Source organism: Coenobita brevimanus, chromosome 98 (assembly GCF_032717465.1).
Source record: "Coenobita brevimanus isolate Jiangsu-jjx chromosome 98, ASM3271746v2, whole genome shotgun sequence".
Taxonomy (NCBI): domain Eukaryota; kingdom Metazoa; phylum Arthropoda; class Malacostraca; order Decapoda; family Coenobitidae; genus Coenobita; species Coenobita brevimanus.
Window position 1 is genome coordinate 22,685,883 of NC_137051.1, and position 15,010 is coordinate 22,700,892.

Genomic DNA, 15,010 nt, shown 5'->3' on the forward strand with positions numbered 1-15,010 from the left:
GGTGTTAAACGGTTGTTGTTGTTACTGTTGCTGTCCTTGTTGTTGCTGATCTTGTTGCTATAGTGGTTGTTGATTTTGCTTTTGGTATTACTGTTGTCTTTGCTATAGTTGTACTTTTTTTGTTCTTGCAATTGCTTTTGTTTTTGTTCTTCCTGTTGTTGCTTTACTGTAGCTCATACTGATGCTATTATTGCTGCATTTACTTATGACACTTGTATTCGCAAAGCGAGAGTCGGCATTATGTTTTGTTTTGTGTGTGTGTGTGTGTGTGTGTGTGTGTGTGTGTGAGGAAAACCAGTAAAGTTGGCTTTGTGAGCGCGTGACGAGCGAGCGAGCATTTATACATAAGCCCATCATCATAATTTCATCGGGGTGTAAAGTTTCAACATTTCTGGTGAGGAAGTTGAACAATAACAGAAGAATAACTTTCTCACGTTTTCCCTCACTCACACACACCCTTGCTGATTGCACCCTTTAAACCAGGGGTGGGGAACCTTTCTCGTATTAAGAGCCGTTAGGATATTTTTAACATCATTCACGGGCCATACAAAGTTATCAACTTAAAATTAACTGTAGCCCAGTATATATATATATATATATATATATATATATATATATATATATATATATATATATATATATATATATATGGAGCCTCTGTGGTACAGTGGTATAGTGTGCGTTTCGTACACGGGTGAACCAGGGTTCGCGCCCCGCCAGGGTAATTAACTTTGGGAGTGTTCACCCGGCCATGTACTGCATTGGCGGACACAAGGGGTGCTGTGGTTGAACCAGTGTTGCATACTATAAAGTATGCTTGCACCCAGTCGGCTTGCGCGGGCCGGTTACACTTGGTTCACAGACTACACACACATCCAAAGCCACTACAATACTACAATTATACTTACAAGCACTTCTCACCCTACATACAATCTCTACCAGACAGCCTAAGCCGCTTGGTAGAGATACATTGGCTGTATCGTCCCGACTTCGGTCGGGATAGGCCGGTCCTACAGTGGATACTCAAACGGCTGATGATGATATATATATATATATATATATATATATATATATATATTCGTTCATGAGTTTATGAAATTGCATTTATGAATTGCCCTGCGAGCCTGATCAAATGGTCTTGTGGGCTTTATACGGCCCAGAGGCCGGACGTTCCCCACCAGCGCCCTAAACATTAAAGAAAAAAAAATAATGTAAAATTATTTGCATAATATCCGATATTTAATTGTTAGAATTCATGCAAGAAAACAGACACTGCTACAATAGGAAATCTTTTAAAAATCGATTTAATAGAGAAGCATGTCAACTGAAGCCCTCGGTACATTCCTTCGGATGGCAAGGATTCCAAGGGGTTTCTTTGTCTTATGAGTAAATATATGTTCAAAACAAAATTTATTGAATGTATCTACTACCTGCTGAAAGAATCTCTTCCCTATCTCACATAGTAGAAAAGTTATAAGCCTCTGAAAACCATTGTGATCGGGCCGTGTCATGTTGGGCTGCACATTTCTCAGCTGAACGTAGAATAGACATAGCTGCGCTATGCTTGCTTGCTGGCTCTCTCTCTGTCTCGTAATAGACGTTTTTTATCCGATATTAAACAAACTTGGTGGAAGGGTTGAGGGATATTAAATGTGCTAACTTTCTTTTTTTTTGGGGGGGAAAAATAGGTCAAAAGTCAAGGTCACAGGGCTAGGTCACAGTCTGACCTAATAAGGTAAATTTAATTAGTTTTTGTCTGATTTAAACCAAACATGGTGGATAGGTTAAGAGTAAGCTAATAAAGTGGAATTTGAATTTGGGAACACAGTCAAGACTCAAGGTCACAAGGCAAAGACAAACTTCAATCCGTATTTCTGTGAAAAAAAAAAGTATATATATATATATATATATATATATATATATATATATATATATATATATATATTTATTTATATATATATATGATCTGATTTGGATGAAACTCGGTGGATAGGCTAAGGATCAGCTAACGGTTTAGCTTATTATTTCTGAGAAAAATAGGTCAGTGATCAAGGTGACATTTGAAAAACAAACAGAATCACTAGGCACGGTCATCTCAAATAGTATTCATCTGGTTTGGACCAAATTTAGTTCAAGGATTAAGGGTTAGGCAGGAAAGAGGTAAATCGATTTTAAGAGTTATCAGTAGAAGGTCAAAGTCACAGGGCAAAGTCAGATATTCGGCCAGTAGACCAATTGGTGGGCGCGGGTGTTGGGTTCTCCAAGTGTTCCTTCTTCTTGCTATTCAGTTGTAGTTAATCGGATTAGCATGATAATGATGATGATGATGACTTTCAAGTTGTTAGTAATCCTGTCATGGTCGTGACAAATCTGGTGTTTCATTCCAGTTAACGCCAGACAAGTTAATTCAACTGACAGAGATTTATAGGAGCCTGTATGTTAAATTCTATGGCCTTTGATGTAAATGTCGTTGGTATTACTATTCCTGTTCCTGTTGCAGTATTTAAATTTACTGTCGTTCTTGTTGTTACCGTTAATGCTATGGTTACTGTTACTTTTGCTGCTGCTGCTGCTGCTATTGTTGTTGTTGTTGTTATTGTTGTTCTATGAGCCCCGAGTCGTGCCGGAATGAACCTTGACCTCTCCGGCGTGAGTCTGTACAGCACCCAGCATTTGTCTTGCTCTCTCTCTCTCTCTCTCTCTCTTTCAGGCGTACCCCAAGTTCATTTTTTTTTAGTCCCGTGCTGATTCATTTTTTTCAGGTGGGCCACATTTCGTATGCAAATGAAGGTGAAATTTTGGAAATATGGTCAATTTCTTTTCCTCTATGACCACTCCGATTGCCTTAAGGTGAGAAATTTAAAGGGATTTGTTTATATACGATTCGATATAAGGGAAAGGGTTTACTGGAAAATAGAAAACTTATTATGAGAGCAGCTTCAAGAAAGGAAGAGCGGGGGGAAGGTTAGGTAAAAAAGAAACTACTTTAGCATAAGAGATATGAGTTAGCTGGTCTACATTTTCCTCACTATATTTCTCTCGTCCTACTTACATTAGGTTCCGAATCTCTCTCTCTCTCTCTCTTTCTCTCTCCGTCCATTACTTCCCCACCCAGGTATTCAGTATGTCACGTTCTCTCCTCCATTCTCATACACTCACTTTCTTACTCACTCTCTTGCCTCCATCACTGACTTTTATTTCTCTCCCGTGCTAGTTCTCTGTTTCCCCTACTCTACCTCTTCCCACTACCTATATCCTTACTCTCTTATCATTCTTGTTCTCTGACCATCTTAAATAACCACCCCCTTCCCTGTCTCCCAATCTCTTTCCTTCCTTCCATCATCCCCGAGCTTTCCTTCCTTACTTCCTTCCCTCCCTGGCCTTTCTTCCTTCCTCCATCCATCAAGCTATCGTTCTTTCCTCTTCCTCCTTCTGTCTCTTTACTGTCCTCACTCACTCTGCCTCTCCCTTCCTTATCCCTTTATTTCCCTATTCGTTTTCCTCCTTCTACCCTTTATTTTCTCAACCTTTCTACCCCCATCCTGTTTCCCCTTCCTTCTCCCTTTGCCTTCTTCCCGTTTACTCTCTTTCCTCCCTCTTTCTCCTCTCTCCTTACCATTTACCTTCCCTACACCTACTTCCCTGCCTGTTTACCTTCTCTTCCCTCCCCCCTTCTCCCTGTTTTTCCTTCCCTCTTCCTTAGTTTTTTCCTCCCTTCGATTTTTAGCTGCCAACATTCTTTCACCACATCATTCTTTCAACCTCCCAGTCAACACCTACCTTACTCCCATTTTTCCACCTCACTCCTTGTTCCTTCCTCTATCCCTCACTCATCCTACCTACTTTTCTCTCTCCCTACCAACCCCCCTTCCTCCCTCTCTCTCCCTCCTTCCCTCCCCCCATACTTTCCTCCCTCTCTCTCTCTCTCTCTCTCTCTCCCTTCCTACCTTCTTCCCTCCCTCCATACCTCCCTCCCTGCGCCCTGCCTCCTCCTTTGTTTGGTTGGTTCAGGGCGGTGATCTCTGCTGTTGATATTGGTTGGTGGTCAAGGTTACAGCTCCCGTCTTGGTCAGTGCCGCTCATTGTGGTACTTGTGGTTGTTGTGGTACTTGTGGTAGGAGATTATTGTGGTATTCATGGTACTTGTGGTATTTGTGGAAGGAGATTATTGTGTGGTAAGAGACTGAGGTAGTCCTTGTGGTAGAGATTAGATAATGTTGTGCAAATTGTAGTAAGAATTCACTGTGGTGGTTGTAGTAAGAGATTGCTGTGGTAGCTGTGGTTAGAGACTGCTGTGTCAGTTGTGGTAGAAGAATGTTGTAGTATGTGGGGTACTTGTGGTGTTTGCGGTTGGAATTTATTGTGGTACATAATATAAGGCGATTGTTGTGGTACGTGTAGCAGTTGTTGTGGTACTTTTGGTTGGGATTACTGTGGTACATGTAGCAGGGGATTGCTGTGGTACTTGTCTTAGGAAACTGTTGATTTTGAAGGTTGTGGTAGTCAGGAAGGATGAGCATTGTGGTAGATGATTGTGGTGGTTTAGTGTTGTAGTTAGCAGCAGAAAGAAACTTTGTGTATTGTTGTGGTTGCCGTTTGTGACTGTTAACCCCTTTAGCTCCTCGGGTGAGATTTTTACCTTTTTCTTGCTAACTTCTGACGATTTTATTAAGCTTGAGACAGATTTTTTAGAGTTGCTGGGATTAGATACAGCCTTCAGTTATGCTATGACTACTGTGCGACGGGGATCTCCTTATTTCATTAAAGTCGTCTGAAGGTAGCAAGAATAAGCTAGAAAATACATAATCGTGGTGAACGGGTACACAGGGTAGAGGACTGTGCTAGAGAATTATGGTGTTTGCTGGTTGTGATAAATAAATGAGAAGAAAAGTGTGGCAGTGATTTGTAGTGGTTGTGGGAGGTGTGGTAGTTAGCTGGGTAGAGGACTGTGGTAGGGGATTGTTGTGATTGTAGCAGGTCTAGTTAGGAGAGCAGAGGAATGTGACTGAATGCAGATTGTGGTTGGTGGAGACTGCGTTGAATGAGGGGTTGTGGTAGGTATGAGGGTTGAGGATTATGATTATTGTGGCTGTGGTATCATATCTGGAAATAAAGGGTTGTGGTATTAGTGGTGATCGCGGTAGTTATGGTGGTAGAAGACTGTGGTTGATATTGTAACAGAAGACTGTAGTTGATATGGTAACTGAACTGGGTGAACGAGGTTTGGGTAGCACTGGTGAGGATGGTAGTAGAGGAGTGTGATGGTAGGAGGATGTAGTAGCTATGTTGGCAGAAACAGTGACAGCTCTGCTAGTAAAAATAGTTGTATTGTATTGTACCGGCTAACTTGCATATGCCTGACATGGGCTGGCAGCTCTGTGCTTTATGTATCCTGAAAGGCAAATGATCTGTGAGGCCGATGAACATCACTTTCTATCACTGGAGAAGTGACCCTCCCACACTCAATAATTCATGCAGAAACCTAGGTGTGGAAGGCTATAAGAGTATCATTGAGGGAACCTGAACACGCTGCGAATATGCAAGAAAACAAGAAAGGACATACTACTGTTTTATCTTAAGTGTCCGCCCCTGGGTGGAATTGAACTTGGGACCTGGCCAAGCACATGGTACCTACCTAACCACCGGAGACTGTGATACAATGTTTGATGAACTGTGCTGGTTAGAACTGTGACAGAGGTGTGTGACGAAGAGTACTACGGTAGATGGAATTGTGATTATTAAGTGGATTGTGCCAGATGAGATTGCTATGGGTGAAATGTCTCCTTAATTGCACTGCCGTATATAATAAATAGGCCTATTCTGTGAGGTGATGAGGAAACTAGAAGAGTGATTGTTGGTTTTCCTTCTGTTGAGATGGGTGTGCTAATCTGGGATGTAGAAAGTGTGGTAGTGGATTTTAATGGTGCCAGTTCAACCATACTCATTTTCGAGGCATAGGGGCCTTGGCTAGGCTATGGTCGTTCATCTTTAGCAGTCATTGCACAAGTGAGCGAAGCGAGCGAGAACCCTATCTTGACATAATATAGATGGGTGACAGAGCACAGCATGAATGCTCAGTTTTCTCGTAATCTATTAAAATACTGCAAGGGATCTACACACATCTTTGGAAAGCTTATGGATAAGTAACAGATGTTTTCTGAAAATTCGCCACCTTCTGAAATAAGGCCAAAAGCACTTAAATGAACACCCTAACTGAGGTATATCGGAAACTGTTATACCTACAGCGGAAATCCGCACATACAGTGGTTGGAAAGCTTATGGAAATGTAACAGGTGTTACTTTAGTGAATATCCCCCAGATCCACCACCTTATTGCTGAAACACCAAAAAAAGCCAGACTGAGCACTAAAACTGAGATATTTTAGAAATTATTCAAACAAATGCTGACCCATGCACATCGCTGGAAAACTAAAATAGAATAATCAGCAAACTTGCTCGATCGAACACATTTCACATCTTCACTTGCGGATGTCTATGGTTTTGTGCTAGTTCCATTTATGATTACCATGATAGTTCAGTTGTGGTTATCTTTTCATTTTCAAATGTAGTTGTTAACGAACTCTAGATGTCACTGTTTTGACTATAGCAGTAGTAGGCCTATTCTTTTTGATTATGCTGGGATGAGATTTAATTCACCTATTTTTTTATTCTGTTGTGATAACTTCAGGTGTAGAATATCTTGTGCCTCATTTCTGGTAATTTAAGTGTAATGTAACTGTGGTGATAACTTACATTGTAATACAGCTGTAATAACTGCCTACGGTATATTGTAGTACAACTATGAAAATTATTTTCATTATACTAGCAGTTATGGTAGTAGCGATATCTTCACTGTATACAAAGATCAATAACTAGAACTCCAACCACTTGTGTCTGAATATTGTTGCTGCGGTGAGAGGGGGAATCATTTTTGCCACATATTTCCAACTGCGTCCTCCCCTCCCCCCTCCCACCACCATCACCACGCACACACACATGGAAAGAAACTGGAAAGTGGTCTGTAAACCACCCATCTTTGCAGGAATACTTCTACTTGCAGCATACGTTGCAAGCAGCTCCTTCATAACCCCCTTGAGGAGGCAGCTGCTGCTGCTGATAATGATAATGAGGAGGAGGAAGAGGAGGAGGCCGATGACGATCATTACTTTATAGCACTTGGGAAACTGTGTAGGTTATTTTCTGACACACCGTAATCGTTGTTTGCTATGTATCAGGTAAACCAATTCTGTCAAACTTTGTAATATTCTAGCAGGATATCTCGGGCGTGGTGGTGGGTAGAATGACAGCGGTGGTAAAATATATAGAAATCATAGTACTGAAGGCTGGTAAATTGATGATGATGATATTAATAAAAATAATGATGATGATAATAACGATGATGATCATGATGACAGTGATATCTTAATTTCGCACTGTCGCACAGCTTCAGCATGCTGGATATAATTTCACACTACACGTACTCGTATGCAGTTTCTTGTCTGATGCACCCCGTCGCTTTTGTTGGCGACGTATCGAGTATTCCATTTCCAGTTACATTTCACGACTGTGGTGGAAATGGTGGCACTTGCGGCTGGAGTGACGGCAATTCTATCCACACACATCCACTTTCATGTTACCCACCTTGAGGGCCGTGTACCCACTCGACTCTCTCATTCTCACTTTTCACACTCCTGTACCAGTTTTATCTTGTTAGTCATCTTCATGTCCTTTTTTGCATTTTTTTTTTCCTTGACTCTTCCTAGAATTTTTCCTAGTTTTTGCTGCATATTTTATCATGCTACTCGTCTTCATGCTCATTTTACATTTTTTTTTTCTGTCCTTGAATAATCCAGTAATTTATAGTAGTTTTTGTTGCATTTTTTTCTAAATTGTGTTCCACTTCCTTATCCCATTATTTTTTCTTCTCTCTCTCTCTTCTCTTTTATATTTCTCTGTTTCACTTCAAATTCATGGGTTTTTACGTCCCTCTTTCCTGCATCATCATTTCTTATTCCTTCTTAGTCCTTTCTTATTATGTTTTATTCTTTTTTCTTTCAAGAACTTTCTGGTAGAATAAAATTGATATGTCTTTCTTTACACTTTATGTGTAAAGAAAGACACTTTAACTCCTCCACGTTCTTTATTTTTTCATCCTTGGTTTCATCTTTTGTCCTGTTGATTTCTTGCAATGTCTTCCTGGTGTTTGTGCTTCATGTTAATTATATTCTGTTTTCTCACCCCCTACCCTATCAAATATACCTACACCCATTCTTTTGACACCTATTCTCGAGTGATATATATCTTACCTCTTCCCCTTTTCAAATCGTCGTTTATCCCCTCTTCTTTCTCTCCCATTTCTTCTTTCTATCTTCCCTCTCTTCTCTTCACCTCTTCTTTGTCTCTGTCATCCCTTTGTAAGTCTTCTCTTCCTCCTCTTCTGCTTTCCATTTCCTGTGCTCTGTTTGCATGTTAATTTCGAATAAGGCCAGACTGCCTAACAGGGAATGTGACGAGGACTGCATTTACATTGTCCCTGTTTGGAGCCTCTTCAAATGTTATATTCTCCCCTTATTCTTGTTTCATTAGCTCCCCTCCTCTTTCTCTCTCTCTCTTTCTGCTTATACCTGATACACCCCTATCATGTTCCTTTTTCGCTCTGCTTCCCTCACTCTTCTCTCTCATTCGTTTTCTCAAATGTAGTTCCCACCCTACTTTTCTTCGTATATATCTGTACGTTTCTCTTTTTTCTGGTTTGTTTATTTTCTATTTATCATTCGTTTTCCTTTCATGAGTGTCTTTCATCCATACTTAACTTTATTCCAAAAAAACATCTTCACATTTTAGCAGTAAACAAGGTTCGAATCCCTAAGTACGTAAATAAGAGTTAATTCTATGGCCGCAGTGAGTTTTGGTGAATCACATGCAATCACCCCTCATACGCTAGAGAAAAGTACGAGATATTCATTTTTCGTACAAAACGTTAATCGCCACAGTTTTATCATTTTGAGCGACTGATGTTTCTTATAAAGTATAAGGAAATCGTCAGACGTTAGCCGAAGTAAAATACAAAGAGGGTAACTTGCTGACCAAAAGTTTAGGCGCCGATACAGTCCCTGGTCCAGGCGCTGTCAGTCAGGGGTCAGGGATGTGGTGGGTGGGATGATTTCTGTTAGTAAGGTATTTTAATGTGACACATAGGGTAAATGGAGAAGCTCACCATCCACTCACTTGATGTAGTCCTGCTTTCGGGGAAAGCCAAATTGTTTCCTGTAAACTGGGAAACAATTGACTACTTTGGGTGGTAGCATTGTAGCCAAATGAAGCCTGGTGGTTTAGCGTGTTAAGGCCCTCCAACAGGACTGAATCTGTAAGGGTTTATATCCCAAGGCTAAATTTAACTTGTTGCTCACATAATGCTGCTCTGGGGTCAGTGAAGCTGGTCACCCTTGCATTAAATGTCAGGACTAAGTAGCCTAGCCCCGGGCTCCTATACTCCTGATGGGTCAAAAAAGGGTTGGGATGACGGCTGCATAGTTTTAGTGTATGTTTATCATTAATCCTCACCTTCATTAATTTTCTATGGTTTTATTTATATGTTCCTCTCTTGCTGTAATCTCATCTACCTTGCCGGTTTTCCTAGTCTTTCTTTGTCGTATATTTTTGGCCTTCCCTCTCTCCTCTCCTCTTCCTTTGCTCTGTTTCCACCTATTTTCATGATCCCTCTCTGCCCATCCTTCTTTTGCCCTGTTTGTTAACTACTTCACGACGGTGATGATGTCTTTTTTGTCCAAGTATTTTCGTTTTGCTTCTGCCAAGCGATGTAGTACTCATGTTCGGAAAGCCCAGAGGTAGTGGAGGGTTTACTGAAGCCTATATCTAATTCTTCCAGTCCGAGAAACTACTTCCGATCTGCATAATATCATCTCCTGGTAACAAGAATAATGTGAAAAGATGGCTTTGTAGTGAAGAGAAAATTTCATTCCCGCTTTTTTCTCTCCTTTTCTCCCTCCTCTCCTTTCCTTGTTTATGTCTTCTTCTAGGTCACTGCTTTTCTCACCTTTCTTTGCACTGTTTCTTCACCCCACCGTGCTCATCCCTGTTTCTCCTTCCTTTCTACCCCCTTCCCATTCACTTCTTGCCGTTACTTATCTCTTCCTTCATTCTTGATTCTCTTCCACTTATCATCTTGTTTTTTTCTTTCCCTCCTTTTTTTCTTTTTGCTTTTTCCTGAACTTTCCATCTTTTCATCTCCCCACTCCTCTCCCAATTTTCTCTCCTTCTAATGCCTCCTGTCTACCTCTTTTTCCTTACATTTTCGCACTTGACTTGCTCTCTTCTCCCTGCCCTTCTCATTCTGTCTTTCCTTCTCCTCTTCCTTCATTCTCTTGTTTCTCTCTCCATCCCTCTTGCAGTTCTTCCTGGCTTCCGTCTTCCAACTTCCTTTTTCTATTCTTTTCTTCTAAATATCCCATCCTCCACCTTCCCTTCCATAACACTTCTCACATTCCTTTATATTCCTCTTCCCTTTATTACCGTATCCATTTCTCATAATTTTCCTCCTCCTCCATACCTTCCCGCTTCTCCTGCCTTCTAACTTCCCTCCTTCCATATCTCCCTCCCTTCCCTCACCCTTCCCTGCCCACCTTTCTTTCCTCATTCCAGTGTTGTGCCCGCGACCCTGCCCTGCCCCCCTCTCCCCCCTCCCTGGGTGTCGCGGGCGTGGCTGGGCGAAGGTTATAAGAGCGAGGTCGATCTCCCCAACACGCTCAGTTACCACCCTCTCGTCGTCTTCTCTGCGTCGCTCTCACTCTCCCCTTCACGTTACAGAGCCTTACCTGGCCACCCCTTACCTACCTACCACACCCACTCTGCTGCCTACCTATTCAAACCTTGTGTCCCTACCTGGTTACCTATCCAGTCTTCAAGTGTTTACCTGCCTATCCTGCCTCCTACCAAACCTTATCTCCTCGTGCACCTGAAACCACGTGCGTCTGGCCTGCCTTCCCTGCCTGCCCGAACACACGTTCGTCTACCTACCTACCTCACCTGCCTACCTTTATCCACGTGCGCCTGCCTACCTACAGCTACTCTACCTACTTTGCTTACCTACCTGTCCCCTTCTCCCTACCGGAGCTCGGGACGATGAAGGTAAATCCAGCGAAGAGTCTACAACGAAGACATACACGCGGACTGAGCCAGAGAGAGGGTATGACGGTGATACTAACTGGCTGCCCGATTGACATACATGCATACATGTTCATCTTTGGCTGGCGTGGTGACTGGACGAGGTGTTTTAACTCTGCTTCTACTACATCGACAAATGAAATGTGCATGCATATGGGACAAGGATATACATTGCATTCCAGTCCGATTTTCTAGTGACCTTGACATATTTGGCCAAAGTTTTGCATCGACCTAAAAAAATGTGTTTGATAAATATAAACAAATATACGCCAAAGTACATATGATTATGCATTCATCTGCTTGAGGGAAAAAAAAAAAAACTATTCGTCTGTGAGTTTAAAATGTCACATGCTAAGTAGCATTGGTGAGACTAAATAATTAGTTTACTTGACTTAAAACTCAAGCTCGATGACTAATGAAATTATCCTAATAATGTTTTCATGTTTTTCAGAACACTGTAAAAGCAGAAAAAAAAAATATTATTAATCACACACCCTTCAAGTCCTCTACCCATCTGAGATCCAAAGCACTATCAATCTGACCTCATTATCTACCTCTCGATGACCTGACGTTAGAAAGACGGCCACTGGCAGGACCTTGACAGCAGCAGGAAAACAGGTTGACTTGGGCGACGGTGTGGTGAAACGGAAGGTCAGCAGCGAAACATGATATTCACTAATTTCTGTTCCGCGTCATTTGACACTCGTGGACTAGTTAATCTGTGATAATTGTAACTACTGTATATATGAATATGTATATGCGTGAATCAATACAGTCAATGTTTACTCTCCTCCAAAACTAAAAATTATGCTAAGCTTTCCGTTCTATATTCACCACATACAGCCTTGGCAACTTAATAATTCTGCTAAGCTTACCAACTTTATATTAACTATTTAACATACTTTATTATCATTTCAAACTTAACGATTTTATGCTCACTAACCACTGTCATAGGGAACTGTCCTAACCAGCTTTCCTTTCGTTATTACTAGCGCCAGTCTTGAGTAATTTAGCGTTTAAAGCTGTTTATATCAACATACTGTGATGATCCTCATTGATTATAAAAATATAATATTATTTCAACCTACTAATCGGTTAACATTTCTCTTCTGTTTCTGTCAGCAAAAATAAGGTCATGTTTTTACTAAGGAGAAAACTGAATTGGTAACTGTGTTGTGCGTGAGCTGAGAGAGAGAGAGAGAGAGAGAGAGAGAGAGAGAGAGAGAGAGAGAGAGAGAGAGAGAGAGAGAGAGATTTGCGCCTGTGCAGCTATGAATAGAGTAAGCAGTTCTGAATGCAGAGTATTTGCACTGGGCATGAGAAGGTTTCCTGTGTGTGTGTGTGACTTGGCACTATTAGTGTATGGATGGTGTAGGCTGGGGAGAGTGAAAGGGGCGGGAGGGTGAAGGGGAGAACATGCAACTTGGTGAACATCTGCAGTAAGCCAGCTGATCCATACAAAGCATCTCTTGTCAAGGTTACGAGTAGACTGCGAGAATAAAATAAAAATAATTACGGACAAGCAAAAGAAAAACAAGAAAGGAGGGAAGAGAGATGAAGACGGAAGAGAAGAAGAAGAAGAAGAAAGAGAATTTTGAGAGAGAGAGAGAGAGAGAGAGAGAGAGAGAGAGAGAGAGAGAGTATAAGTAAAAGTCAACAAGAGAAAATGTGGAAATGTCAGACACAGATGTTTGTGTGTTGGATGAGGGCATGTGTACCGGTGTGTGTGTGAGAGAGAGAGAGAGAGAGAGAGAGAGAGAGAGAGAGAGAGAGAGAGAGAGAGATTATGCTTGGAAGGTGTACGTGTACTTATATGATTATGGACATACCGATATATATATATATATATATATATATATAATGATTTCGCGTGCGTGAAAGCGTGCGCGTATTCGTATCTGTGACGAATGCGTATGGACACCATAAAAGTAGCTGTGTGTGTGTGTGTGTGTGTGTGTGTGTGTGTGTGAACTTGCTGAGTTATTATGGAGCTAACGGGTTGGTAGGTAGATGGGTTGGTCCCTGGAGGACAAAACATATTCACTTTCAAATTTTATCTGTGCAGCCAAAGCTTTTATATTGCAGGAAGCTGAATTCTATTGCTTGTATTTGTATAATACAAGTGTGTGTGTGGTTGTTTGGATGTATGATGTTTAATTTTATACATTATATAGTGTGGAACCTTGTGGTCAAATGTAAGTATGTATGTATGTATATATGTATGAAATTAAATTATTATATGTGGTTATATAATGTAAGTGCTTATGATCGTATGGATAATATAATTATATATATATATATAGCAGATACGTATGGTTGCCTGTGAGCACTGTAAATACATATGAGTGTATTATATGTATGCATGTAGCCTATGTATGTAACATGTACGGTATATGTGTATGTACTATACATAATGTTTTACGATTATTCTTGTGTATGCATGTGTGTGTGTGTGTGTGTGTGTGTGTGTGTGTGTGTGTGTGTGTGTGTGTGTGTGTGTGTGATAGAGAGAGAGAGAGAGAGAGAGAGAGAGAGAGAGAGAGAGAGAGAGAGAGAGAGAGAGAGAGAGAGAGAGAGAGAGAGAGAGAGAGAGAGAGAGATCCATGTGTCGGAACCTGTGTGTGTTTGCTTTGCATATGCGTGTGTGTGTGTGTGTGTGTGTGTGTGTGTGTGTGTGTGTGAGAGAGAGAGAGAGAGAGAGAGAGAGAGAGAGAGAGAGAGAGAGATCCATGTGTCGGAACCTGTGTGTGTTTGCTTTGCATATGCGTGTATGGTGTGTGTGTGTGTATGTGTGTGTGTGTGTGTGTGTGATAGAGAGAGAGAGAGAGAGAGAGAGAGAGAGAGAGAGAGAGAGAGAGAGAGAGAGAGAGAGATCCAGGTGTGTCGGAACCTGTGTGTGTTTGCTTTGCATATGCGCGTGTGTGTGTGTGTGTGTGTGTGTGTGTGTGTGTGTGTGTGTGTGTGTGTGTGTGAGTACTCGAGTGTGTACTTTTGGGTGTCTTAAAAGTTAAAGTATATATACGATGTTTGGACATGAAAGAAATCTTCATGTGTAATTGTGTGAATGTGCAAGTGTTATGAAGTACAGTACACGCATAAATTTGTGAATGTTCGAGTGTAACGTGTTTGTATAAATGTGTGGAGTCATTTTACCCCAAGATTGAGAGTACAGGGTGAAGAGGTCAACGGGGGGGAGGGGGAGGCTTACGGAAGGGGAGGTCAAGAGGAGGTGTTAAAGGGTCAAGTGGAAAGAGTTGGGGGGAAGGGGAAGGGAGGGAGAGGGAGGAAGGGGAATGGGGAGAGGAAAAAAAAAAGTTGGTGACCGGATCTTGCATCATTTAGTGAGGTCTTTTTTTGTGTGTGCATATTCCAGTTTTCATCATGTGGAACACTCTTATCATTCTTTTTTATTAGTTTTCTTTCATTTGTTACTATTAGTTGTGTGGGAATTCTGTGCTGCTTTTTGCATTCTTTTTTTTTTTCTGACTTGCCCTACTTTTCTTTCTTTTCCAGGTATTCTTGATCTCTTTATTTTGTACTCTTTCTGTTTTCTCTTGTTTTATTGGCATTGACCCAGTTATTGCCTTTTTTTTTTTTTTTTTAAGTAATCAATCTGTATACGTCTTGTACAGTTCATATTATATCGACTCTCTCTCTCTCTCTCTCTCTCTCTCTCTCTCTCTCTCTCTCTCAAACAAGACCTAAAAGAAAACAGGAGTGACCCAACAATCGCCCTCATACATAACTCACGACCCCGCCAGCCCAAAGATACTGTCAATTGTCCACGCGTGTTGCAGATTACAGAGAGGGAGAGATACTGCAGGTGT